At 44.4% G+C, this 13,645-nt stretch overlaps 1 protein-coding gene across 13 annotated transcripts in view; it reads left to right on the forward strand.

Annotated features, from left to right (window-relative positions):
- SOX5 (SRY-box transcription factor 5) overlaps positions 1-13,645 on the forward strand; it is a 729,285-nt gene that overhangs the window by 480,521 nt on the left and 235,119 nt on the right. The window lies entirely within an intron of this gene.

The raw sequence follows: 13,645 nt of genomic DNA on the forward strand, positions 1-13,645 counted from the left end.
ATTAATTCGAGGCTCATGGTGATCTAGGACATGACATATGCCAGGAGTAGGAACTAAAATTAGAGGCAGACTTTTGGCTGTGAGATCTGCTTCAGGCTACACAGGGCAAGTGAGGGGGAGGAATGGGGATGTCAGTTACAAGCTCACGGGCTGCTGGATGGGGAAAACGGTCCCTGCAAGCTGGGAATTTTTGGTGCCTGGGATACATTATGACCCTTGCTTAAAATACTGCACCATTCCACTTGCTGAAGCAGCAGGGTCTGGCTGTTTCAAGCCATCAAATAAAAGTTCCTTACGTAATAAGCATGGTGTCAGCTTCTAAGAGCCACTTTGCACATTGCACTGATGCTTTCTGTGGGAAAGGGGAGACACCCATCTCTAAATATACATTGGAAACACAATCATTTGCCCCAGTTGACCTGCTTCCACTCTCCCCTTCACACTTTTAGTGTTTCCCAGCTCCAACGCTGCATAAATGGCGAGTCAGCTCTTCGTTTGACTCCTGCTCCTCAAAGGAGAAGGCTCACATAAAATGAAATGGTCAATATGTCAGCAGAGGTTGGGTGGCCATCTGTCATGGATGCTTTAGCTGGGATTCCTGTGTTGCAGGGGGTTTGACTAGATGACCCTTGGGGTCCCTTCCAGCTCTACAGTTCTATGGATGTTTTCATGATATTTGCTTCAAGATGTTTACATACACTTTGCTCCTTTTTAGATGAGTGGTGATCACACATTACATTCAGGGAGCATACAGTCGGTATACCCTTGTGTGCACGACAGCTGAGCTGTACAAATCAAAGAGTGCATAGTCTTTCACACAAAACCCTGTATGTGTGCAGAGACAGATTGTGGCTGTGTTTGAAGATAACTTGTGAACAATCCAATTGTCCTTATTTGTTTTGGGTGGTGGGAAGTTTCAGATTCAAGCCAGCATCTCTAGTAAGTAAGACAGACAGATAGATATTGGGCTGCACTCCTACCTGAGACCTCAGTGATCTACCAGCAATTACATTACAGAGCTCGAAGTTAGATTGGCCCAGTATATGGCAATTCTCTTGACCATGTGATTGTTTCCTGCATTAGAAGTCTGTTTATGGTTCCACACTTTGCACAACATCATATACCAGCCCTTGGTGACCTACTGCCCCCTCAGGTGTTCCTGTACCCCGGCTCCCATCACCGCTGGCCATTGGCCATGCTCGCCAGGGCTGATGGGAGTTGCAGTCCAACAGGCTCCCCAGCCCTGCTTTGCAATCATCGAATTGTAGAGTTGTAAGGGTTGCTGAGGATCATCTAGTCCACCCCCTGCAATGAAGGAATATGCAGCTGTACCACATGGGAATCAAACCTGCAACTGTAACATTTTCAGCACTACACTCTAACCCAGTGTTTCTCAACCAGTGTGCCTCCAGATGTTTTGGGACTACAACTCCCATCATCCCTAGCTAGCAAGACCAGTGGTCAGGAATGATGGGAGTTGTAGTCCCAAAACATCTGGAGGCACACTGGTTGAGAAACACTGCTCTAACCAACTGAGCTATCCACGCTTTAGATAGTTCAGAATATCTAGAGGACGCCAAGTGTGTGAAGGCTGCCATGTATGAAAAGTAAAATTGCATTGAACGATACCTGTTTTGCTCAGACAGCTACTGGCTTATGCAAACATTTTGATTTATGCAGAAAGTGAAGAGTTACTGCATAACCGGAGGGTACTGGGGGTACATTTTCAAAGAGTACCACAGTATCCAAGGGGCTGACATCGCAGGAGCTCTCTCTAGGAAGCCAGGAAAGGGCAGAGAAGTAGCCGTGAATGTACGGTGTCAGGGAGGGTTAAAGCACAGTAGTCATGCAAGAGATAGGAGGATGTGGAGAAAGCCACGTTTCTAAAAATACAAATGTGTTTGACATTGAGTGCAAGTTCCATTTTAGTTAGCATTAATCAGACTCGAGAAGAGATTGGTGAACAAGACAATACCCGTTCAAATACTTTGAAAGCGGGTTATGGCAAGAAGTTGGAATTCATGTGTTACTCATGATTGTGGAAGGCAGGACACAAGGGGGTAGGTTAAGTACAGGCAAGTTGTGCATTGACCCTAGTTGGGTTATTACCGAAAGAGAAAACACCTATTGTTTCAAGGTCATCAGCATAGTTGGGTTAAAAAAATAGATGTGTCAGTTTAGGGCAGGGGTTGCCAACATGTCATCCTGCAGATATTCTGGGCTGCAACTCCCTTCAGCCCCAGCCAGCATGGCCAATGGTCAGGAATGATAGGATTTGTAGTCCGCAGTATCTGGAATGTGCCACCTTGGCTACCCCTGGTTTAGGGAGCCCTGACATCTGCTTCCATGCTAGATGCCATAATCCCCGTAGCTCCACCATGAAGGAATATAGGTAACTGCTGCCTAGGGCTAGATTTCACCCTCCCTCCATTTCAGTTTCACAGAATTGTAGAGTTGGAAGGGAACCTGAGGGTCATCTAGCCCAACCCACTGCAATGCAGGAAGCTCAGCTAGAGCATCAATGGCAGATGACCATCCAACGTCTGCTTAAAAACCTCCAAGGAAGGAGTCGACCAATTTCTGAGGGCGTCTGCTCCTCTGTCAAACAGCTCTTACTGTCAGTAAGTTCTTCAGGATATTTAGCTGGAATCTCCTTCCTTCTGACTTGAAGCCATTGGTTAGGGTTCTACCCTCTGGAACAGGAGAAAGCAAGCTTGCTCCATCTTTCATGTGACAGCCCTTTAGATATTTGAAGGTGGCTATCATATTTCCACTCGGTCTCCTCTTTTGCAGGCGAAACATATCCAACTCCCTCAACTGTTCCTCATAAGGCTTGGTTTCCAGACCCTTGAACATCCTGGTTGCCCTTCTCTGCACACATTCCAGCCTGGCAATATCCTTAAATTGTGCTGCCCAGAACTGGACACAATACTTCAGGTGTGATCTGACCATATACGAAGAGAGCAGTACTATTATTTCCCTTGATCTGGACACTAGACTACCGTTGATGCAGCATTAGCCTATTTTTGCTGCTGCATCACACTTTTGACTCACGTTAAGCTTGTGGTCTACTAAGACCCCTAGATCCTTTTCATGTGTACAACTGGCAAGATAAGTACCCCCTATCTTATATTTGTGCAGCTGGTTATTCCTGCCTAAGTGCAGAACCTTATGATGGGGTGAATATCTATTCACTAAGCAGTGCTGGAATTTAGCAGGCAAACATTTTTTTTAATGTCTCAGTTCCTTTTATTTTTACCTTTCATCTGCCCAGACAGCAGGATAAGATATTTAGCAATTGGGCTAAAAAAGGAAACCTTTTTCCTAATGTAGGATAACTCATAGCGAAATATTTTTTTTCCCCTGCTCCCCACTTATTCCTGTAGTTGCCTCTCCACAAACCCAGAGAAATTCACTGAGATAAGAGATATCTATAGTGACTGAGTAGAATACTCAATGGGGTGTATCCAGGTCAGACACTAGGGGGCCACTTAGACATTCTCCCACCTCCACCCCTAAAAAAAGAAATCCATTGCCAGAAAAAAACCAATGTATATGAGAGCACGTAAGATGTGCATGTGCTGATTTATATCTACAGATGGAAATCACAGAACCACCCTGGTCAGTATTATTTTATTATTATTATTATTATTATTATTATTATTATTATTATTATTATTTGTATACCACCCTTCATCCAAAGATCACTGAGGCATTTTGCCCTCTTCTAGTTCCCACCTTCCTGCTTATAGCCTGGGGACACCAGCACCACTGCTAGTGAGATGCTAGATTTGTCATTGTCCCTTGTACTGAATCTCACCTCTGCTCCAGCTCTCGATATGAGCCCTTCTTGACGAGATCGTTGCAATGCTGAGAGTTGTGAGGAATGTTTTTTCATATAGTTATCAACTTCTGTGCTCCTGAAGCAGCACCCAGAGCCTAAGAGAGGTTCTTCTTGGACTCCAGTATGAGTCTTTGCCACCATATTGGATATGGGGTGTTGGGGAAGCTCCCGATTAGGGCCTTTGGGGGGGATGGGTGATCTTTGTCTAACGCTAATTGCCACCCAAAATTCACCACCAAGAGATTTGATTGCTCTTGCAAAACATCTAATGGGGGGTCCGTTTAACCCAAGATCACTGGGCCCAAAAAAAGTAGCAAATTTGTGCAACATTCCTTCTCAAACACTACAGGAGTTTTGAGGATGTCTCAGCGAGTTGTAGGCACATGTCAGGGCAGAGCCAGGAATCGTGGGCAGTCAGGCTGGAAGGTCAAGCCAGGTGTTACAGATGGAGAACAAACCAAAACATACCAGAGCCAGGAAGGCCATTGTTACTGTGGCAAAGTCCCAGGTCAAGCAGGAAGCATTTTACAGCTCTTCCTGTCTAGGCAAAGGTAAAGGGACCCCTAACCGTTAGGTCCAGTCGTGACCGACTCATCTCGTGTTATTGGCTGAGGGAGCCGGCGTACAGCTTCCAGGTCATGTGGCCAGCATGACTAAGCCTCTTCTGGCGAACCAGAACAGCAGATGGAAACGCCGTTTACCTTCCCGCTGTAGCGGTACCTATTTATCTACTTGCACTTTGACGTGCTTTCGAACTGCTAGGTTGGCAGGAGCTGGGACCAAGCAATGGGAGCTCACCCTGTCGCAGGGATTCGACCCGCCGACCTTCTGATCGACAAGTCCTAGGCCCTGTGGTTTAACCCACAGTGCCACCTGTGTCCCCATTCCTGTCTAAGAGGGCTCAATTGGACGGGCCCATTTCAGAGCCTGAGAGCCAGGTAGGTGCTCCAGAAATTCATTGCCTGTGTAGATGTTCCAACTGCAGTTCTTGATAACTAGGAATGGAGGAGAAATTGATTCAATACACATTTAAAGCCAAAACTATTACATTCACACTCTCCGAAACAATAAGCAAACTGAAACACAGCTATATTTCACATTTGCACAAATCCAAAATTTGCAGTGCAGTTCTCCAGCTAAGCAGAGTTTACAAAAACACATAAAAATGATTTTATTAAAGAAAACTACAAAAAATGTGTTATATTAGGGGAAATGGTTTGCAAAAATCTGCACCTGAGTCAAAACTGCATTTAAGAATGTTTCTAGTAGGATAAATTCTCACTAAAATGCTGATGAATTTTAATGAGGATTTTATTATTATTATTTTAGACTGTAAATTGCTGCAAAATGTGAAGAACTGGACAAATGAGAAACTGCCTGGACACCCCACACCACCTGGGACAGTCATGCACAGAGCTAAGGATTTTGGTTGTCGCACCTAACAGAGAGAATCCAAAACAGTTTAGCCAGATTTCTCATTAGACAGGCTGACAGTGGCATTTGCGCAGATTTAATTCTGATACAAGCAATGTGACCATTTCTGTCTCCATAAATATGATGCAGGGAAGCGCCAATTTACATGGGATAATCTTCTGATATGAGGATTTCCTTCCCTGGAGCAGAATATAATGCCACGTAGACTTAGGAAAATATCTTTAGCCAGCCTCAGGATATACAAAAGGGCTGTAGATGTATGATCTTAAGGGTAAATTCGCCTCTTTAAGCTGCACAGTGGATCTAAACTCTGACTGTCGGCCCCCCTGCTCTGCGTTGAGCTGTCTTTGATGACCGTAGGAGTCCCGAGCTCAAAGAGAGGAGAATGTTGGAAGTGAAGAATGTTGAGCAGAGAGAAGATGCTTGCCTTCAGATTCTGAGCCTGAAAGCTCATCAGAGAATAATTAACAGTCAAAACACCAAGGTTCTGCTTTCCAGGTTCCACTTTGAAAGTCAAGTCTCTGCTTGGACAAATATAATAAATGAATTTGTCTGGGCTAGGCTTTTGTCTTCAAAAATGAGACTGTAAATCTGCTAGCCTCTCAGTGAGGGGTCAGTAAAAAGCAGAGGGAAGGGGGAAGAATCAGTCGTTTGTAAGGTTGACATCTTTTTTCTTCTTCTGTGCCTTTAACCACAACATGAACAGGTCCAGCTTTTCATTGACATGGAAGCAGGTGGTAGGAAGATTCAGTGGGGTAATTTCAGTTTCCCAGGCTTCTGCTAGAGTCAGAAAAGGGCAAGCAAAAGAAAAGAAAGATGGAAAATCCAGTTTCCTGGTAATGGGGAGCAGGGCTGCTGTTTTGCAACCTAGATGCCCCCGGTTTTTTTTATGTGGCACAATGGGGTTGATGTGTCTGGTTTTGTGGTCCAAGCCCATCCAGGGCAGGATTCCTGCACTGCAGGAGGTTGTACTAGATCAGGCATGGCCAAACTTGGCCCTCCAGATGTTTTGGGACTACAACTCCCATCATCCCTAGCTAACAGGACCAGTGGTCAGGGATGATGGGAATTGTAGTCCCAAAACAGCTGGAGGGCCAAGTTTGGCCATGCCTGTACTAGATGATCCTCAGGTCCATTCCAACTCTACAATTCTGTTTTGTTGTTGTTGTTGTTTAGTCGTGTCCGACTCTTTGTGACCCCATGGACCATAGCACGCCAGGCACTCCTGTCTTGCACTGCCTCCCGCAGTTTGGTCAAACTCATGTTCGTAGCTTCGAGAACACTGTCCAACCATCTCGTCCTCTGTCGTCCCCTTCTCCTAGTGCCCTCCATCTTTCCCAACATCAGGGTCTTTTCCAAGGATTCTTCTCTTCTCATGAGGTGGCCAAAGTATTGGAGTCTCAGCTTCACGATCTGTCCTTCCAGGGAGCACTCAGGGCTGATTTCCTTAAGAATGGATAGGTTTGATCTTCTTGCATTCCATGGGACTCTCAAGAGTCTCCTCCTATATATAAAGGATTCTATAAATCAAGGCTGTACATCAGCTCTATATGAACTACAAGCCAAATTGGGTTGATCCAGGGAGGGTGTGTCACATTTCTAAGTCTGATTGTGCTGTTAACAAGGTGTCTTAAGGTGGAACAGGGACTCCCTAAGCTCTGACACTTTGGCTCTCCAAAAATGCATGGTGGTGGTTGTTTAATGGAATCATATATACTCATACAAGGTCATTTTGGTGGCTGTGCACATAACATGCAACAGGGCTGGGCTAGGACCTATCTGATGTGCTTTTTTAAATTCAAACTTTCAGGGAGGATTTTATATGGGCTGCCATTCAATAAAATGGCATTCCCTACCGGTATCTGCAGGCTAAAGTGTTACCACCACCTCATTTTGCAACGTAAATAGATTAGGCTCAATAGTACCCTACTGCCATGTACCAATTCTCCATTCCTTTCTTTCAGCCATATGACCTGTTTATTTAGCATTCAACCTGATTTGCTTGCACCAAAGCTTGTGCAGTGCTTAGACCAGGCATCCCCAAACTTCGGCCCTCCAGAAGTTTTGGACTACAATCCCCATCATCCCCGACCTCTGGTCCTGTTAGCTAGGGATCATGGGAGTTGTAGGCCAAAACATCTGGAGGGCCGCAGTTTGGGGATGCCTGGGTTAGACCATGCCCTGCCTTTATCAAGCATTTGTTCTGATTTGTTCATGGAGCAATGACAATGACAATGAGCATTCATCCTGATTTTACTTGCAGGGTACTTTACACTTCTTCTTGCAAATCATTTGTTCATCCCACACTTTCCAAACCATCCCAATCGCTTTCCAAACCACAAGCAGTCCGTTAAGGAGAAATGAAAAAGAGTAGATTTGTTGTGTTAAGGTGACAGGGCACTTTGAGGCACTTTAATTCCACAAGCCTGAAGTTCTGTTTTGTGCTTGGAGCCCTCCTGCAAAATGCTGACCATCTGGAAGCATCCTTTCATTCTACAAATCATCTCATCAGTCAGTGGCATGATCTCTGCAGCCTTCCCAGATTTTTGTGCTCCAATAAAGCCTCCTCCCATGGGGTTTTTTCATATCAGGAAGTGTGGGCAGCTGGGGAGGCAGCAGGGTGCTGAAGAAATGTTTATGGGGGGCACATACTCCAACCTCAGACACCTTGAAGCAGCAAGCTATACTCAAAGCTCTGTGCCCACCAAAACACAAAATAAATCCTCATGTGTCCCCAGAATAAGGCAGCGGGGGGGGGGGGAGGAAGTCTTTTTTATGTGGGAAGATAACTTTAAAGAAACTGGAGGGCAGATTGGGCACAGTCCTGTTTCAGATTTTGCTAGACTACAACTCCCATCAGTATGGTCAAAGGTCAAGGATGATGGGAGTTGTTGGAGGGCAGATTGGGCACAGTCCTGTTTCAGATTTTGCTAGACTACAACTCCCAACAGTATGGTCAAAGGTCAAGGATGATGGGAGTTGTTGCCAAGTACGACTGCAAGGCAACAGGGTCCTCGTCTCTGCTTAATGTATTTTGCAAAAACTAATGCATTCTTTCAGTCAAGGGACATCCATCAGTTTGTGCATTTCAGTTTTGTATCTTTCCCCCCCTTTAAGGTATGTGGAATCCTTCATAGGATGAGGTATCTTCCTGTTTGGGAGGCAGGAAACTTTTGCTTGAGTTCTATGTGGGTCTTCACCTTGGTGAGAGACATGGCTAAGATCTCAACCCCAGGATCTCCACCCAGCGTTTAATCGGGTTATACTACTGGGGTAGAAAAATAAATAAATAATATATAAATCCCCCTTACAGGTAGATAGTACTGTACTTCAGAAATGGAGAGAGCGATCCGATGAAAGGCATTTTTTTCGCTGTATCAAGAAAAGACAAGAGAAAGGAGCATTGTCTCAAAATGGCCGGAGGGAAGAATTAAAATTGATGGCAAAGAGATGCTTGCAACTCTCTTAAGAACGAGAGAGATTTAGACATTACCAGGTGTTAGCAGCTTTAAACACACATACAAAATCTTCCTCTAGTGCCCACACTGGCTGTACGGAAACGGGTTTTTAAGTACATAAGAATTTATGTCGGAAGGGGGAGGGCTCCGACATCCAATTCTACCCTTCGTTGTCACTGCAAGATTCGAAGCCGAGACAGATGGCTGCAAGTTTAGATGTGTGCGTGGGAGAGAGTAACTTCCACATGTGAATTTTTTTTATACCATTTGGTAGTAATTAGTTTGTTGTATAAATTAACATTAACTGATCCATTCTCCAGGCATTGTTTGTAATTATCTTCTTTGAGCCTCTGAGTTGTGTAAAGATTCTTTTTTTAAAAAGGGGAACAAACCGCCTCTTATTTTATCCAAGGAAGGGAATCTTATCGTTAGGGAAAACAGCACCGCAGTCACTGTCGTAGACTTGATTGATCAAGAATGCTGAAAAAGCAGCTCCCTTTCTTATTTTAAAAGGGGTTAAATACAGAAAAGGTAACTTTTCAAAGGGAGAGGTCTTCGAAAAAGGCACTTAGTCTGTGTGTCCACACCATACATTCTGTGCAACCCCCCACCATACATTCTGTGCAACCCCCCACCCCAAGAATCCTGGAAACTGTAGTTTTTTAAGGGTGCTGGGAATTGCAACTCTGTGGGGGCTAAACTGCATTTCGCAGGGTGTGTGTGTGTGCATGCTTTGAATGTGCTTTAAAGATATGGTGTCTGCTCAGCTACAGGTGGCATTGCAGCCTTTTAGAACTTACGATGAGAAAATGGGTGGAATACAGTTATGAGAGTTTGGGTATACTGATAGCAATGTGGTTTGCATGGCTGTGTGCCCCCCTCCCCCACAGATCGATACTTCTTGGCATTGCAAGCTGAAGAGTAGCTTCCATCTGACCCACACAGCATTTTCTTACAAGAGCAAAATGACTTCCTCTGTGGATTTGTACGCGTCAAGTCCGTCTTATGGCCTTCTCCAACATGCGGAGCTGATTGTGTTGTGCATGGTTCAACCTAATTTTGGAAAGCATGTCAGGAGCTGGGTGAGTCATAACCAGATCATGTGTTGAAGTGTTCACAACACTGGGTTCAGCATGTCAAAACAAAAGAAATGTTGATTCACCACCCCACACTCATGATTGTCAGTTGTCCTTTGGTCTCATCCTGGCTGGCCACTCCCAACTCAAACATCTGTAAGCACATGTCTGCAGCGGTTTAATGAGTGATACCCATCAATATTGGAGGCTATTGACATAGCAAATAAAAAGCAAGAAAGGAAGAGTGTAGGCTGGGTTAGAACATTTATTATCCTTGATGTGCTAGTTTTCTGCATGCAATGATGTTTCGGTCTGGGATTTTTTTCTTCCTAGCAGAGGTTTTCATTTAAAAATGGGATCCCCACTTACAGTCCAAAGCAGTAAAGGTCTCTCTGTTACCTCAATTATCTACCACCTCATTCTGCTACATGCGATGAGCAGATTAATGGGTCTAACGCAGGCATCCCCAAACTTCGGCCCTCCAGATGTTTTGGACTACAATTCCCATCTTCCCTGACCACTGGTTCTGTTAGCTAGGGATCATGGGAGTTGTAGGCCAAAACATCTGGAGGGCCGCAGTTTGGGGATGCCTGGTCTAACTCATGGGTAGGCAAACTAAGGCCTGGGGGCTGGATCTGGCCCAGTCACCTTCTAAATCTGGCCTGTGGATGGTCCAGGAATCAGCATGTTTTTACATGAGTAGAATGTGTCCTTTTATTTAAAATGCATCTCTGGGTTATTTGTGGGGCATAGGAATTCATTCATTTTTTCCCCTTCAAAATATAGTCCGGCCCCCCACAAGTTTGCTGACCCCTGGTCTAACTTCTGAGTATGCCTCAAACTGTAATATACAAAGAGGAGAAAAATTCACATATTTCGTGTAAGGATTTGTTCAACTCTGGATTATCTGGCCAACAGCAGTGCGGATGTGCAAATAAAGCCCATTGGATACCAACTATTACATATAGAAATTGGAACTAGAAGCTGCTTTAAGAGGGTTGCAGATCGCTACTTTAGTCACTCGGACCTGCCTGCAATGTTTAATATCTGAAAAAGATCTAAAACATTTGTCAGGAGAGAAGCGTGCCAAGGCATTGATCCTGCTACATGTTTGTTTTTAGTAGCCAGGTACTGACAGTGACATAAAATCACAGTAAATAATACTATCCCCGCAGTAAAATAAAAAGCAGGAAAAAGGAAAACACCTCTCCAGCAGCCAATAATCTTCATCTCTCTTGTGTGGCATCTTAAAACAAGCACATAACAGCCAATAAAGCGAGCTAGGTAGCTTCGTCTTAAAATAGGATCCTGTAGGCCTACAGATAGTTAGGCTACTTAAATCTGAAATAAATGGGAATTTAAACAGACTACACAATGCTGTAGCCGTAGGACACAATCCAGCCAAGGCGAAGAATATATGAATCTAAGAAGCCGCCATGTACTAAGTCCAGACCATTGGTCTCGCTAGTTCAGTTTGGTTATGCTGACCTGGTTTTCAGACAGGGAATATATTCCTGCATTTCCAGGGTTGGACTAGTTGACCCTAGTTGACTCTATGAATATTCCCAGTCCTACCTGGAGATGTCAGGGATTAACCAGGCACCTTCTGCATTCAAAACAAGTGCTCCATCTTTGAGCTATGGCCATTCATGATTTCTCTATAGAAGTATAGAGAAGTGTAAGTATAGTACAGTATGCTTAATTAACCCAAGGAAGTCAACGGTACATTTGACCTTGGTTAAGCGCATTCTGAGCCCCGTCGTTTTCTCTGTGTGCAAATACCAAGTCACCTTTTGTGCAGTATAGGGGATTCCCCCCCCCTTCTTCTAGCGTACAGCTTCCATCTGTTCATGCATTATAGGGACGTTTAGAGAGAGAGAGAAAAAATATGGACTATGGTTGCTAGAAGAAGCTTTATCTTTTGAACTCCATGCAAGAAATACATTTTTTGGACACTACTATAAAAATACAGGATGGACATATAGACACCACCTTATACAGAAAACCAACTGACCGACAAACATATCTACATGCTTCTAGCTACCATCCCAAACATACCAAACAATCCATCGTATACAGCCAGGCCCTACGTTACAACCGTATCTGTTCCAACTCTACAGACAGAGAATCTCACCTAAGAGATCTACAGCAAACCTTTTTAGAACTAAAATATCCACCTGATGAAGTTAAACAACAGATCAACAGATCCAGACTGATACCTAGGGAGAACCTGCTGCAAGACAGACCCAAAAAAGAAAACAACAGAACACCACTAGTCATCACATACAGCTCCCAAGTTAAAACAGTACAACGCATCATCAGAGATCTACAGCCTCTCCTGGACAATGACAGCTCCCTTTCTCAAGCTCTGGGAGGAAGACCTTTCATTGCCTACAGACAGCCACCCAATCTTAAACAACTCCTCACCCACAATAATACAACCACAAGACTTAACATGGACACTGGTACCAGAGCCTGCAATAAACCCAGATGCCAACTTTGCTGCCACATACACCCGGACAACATCATTACTGGCCCCAACAACATCCAACATACCATCTCAGGACTATTTAATTGCTCATCTTCTAACATTGTGTATGCCATCAAATGCCAACGGTGCCCTTCAGCTGTCTATATTGGACAAACAGGCCAAACCCTGCGCCAAAGGATAAATGGACACAAATCTGACATCAGGAACCATAAGACTGAAAAACCAGTAGGAGAACACTTCAATCTCCTAGGACATTCTATACAAGATCTCAAAGCAGCTGTTTTATTACAGAGAAATTTCAGGAACAGACTGGAAAGAGAAGTTGCTGAATTGGAAATCATTACCAAGCTTAAAACCATGGAAGCACCTGGGATGAATAGAGACATCGGATTCTTATCTCATTATGCATGATCAAGCTTTCTTTAGCACCTCAGCCCAGGACTAATTGCAGCCATCAGCAGCCATTAACAGCCATCTACAGGTTTACCACTCCCATCAGCCCATCACCCATTCCCTCCCACCCCCACCACCCTCTGTGTATATATATAGGGTCTGACACTTCTGTTTCTAGTGTATCTGAAGAAGTGTGCATGCACACGAAAGCTCATACCAAAATATAAACTTAGTTGGTCTTTAAGGTGCTACTGAAGGAATTTTTTTATTTTGCTTCGACTCAGACCAACACGGCTACCTACCTGTAACTTCACTAACCTAGTTCCCTCCAGGCATCATTGGACTAGATCTCCCACCATCCCTGACCATTTGCCATGCTGGCTGAGACTGATGGGATTCCAACAACATCTGGAGGACACCAGGTTGAGGAAGGCTGGACTAATGGCTGATTCAATATAACGAAGCTCCAGAAATGGGACAGGATGCTGTTTCAGCTACGCAGTACACGCTGCTGCGTTTATTGGTCATATGGGGTGAGTTACTCACCTTATGCTTTGCTTGAAGTGACCTGCATTGGCCTTTGACCTCTGATCTCCAAAGTAGATGTGCCAGATGTCAGGGCTTGACCCAAACAGTTCAGTTTTCCAGCCTCTCTCTCCTGACTTCTCACTGCTTAAATCCATCAGTGATGCCTATTCCAAATGCTACTTTATTGTGATTTTTCTGCCCCAATAGGAAAGAGGCATTAAGAAGATTAAAACCCTCCATTTTGTTGAATAGTCATTGTCGTTCATACAGCTTGAATGAGCTTGGTCATGTTGCTGCTGCTGCTGCTGCTGTGCTAATGATCATTTTGGTTTATGGAATAGGGAAATTAGGAGAGTGTAGCTTAATGGTAAAACATTATAGCAAGGGGGGCAGGTAGCTGCCAGTCAGATTGGACAGTGGT

The sequence above is a fragment of the Zootoca vivipara genome, chromosome 10 (genome assembly GCF_963506605.1).
Source record: "Zootoca vivipara chromosome 10, rZooViv1.1, whole genome shotgun sequence".
In the NCBI taxonomy this organism is placed as follows: domain Eukaryota; kingdom Metazoa; phylum Chordata; class Lepidosauria; order Squamata; family Lacertidae; genus Zootoca; species Zootoca vivipara.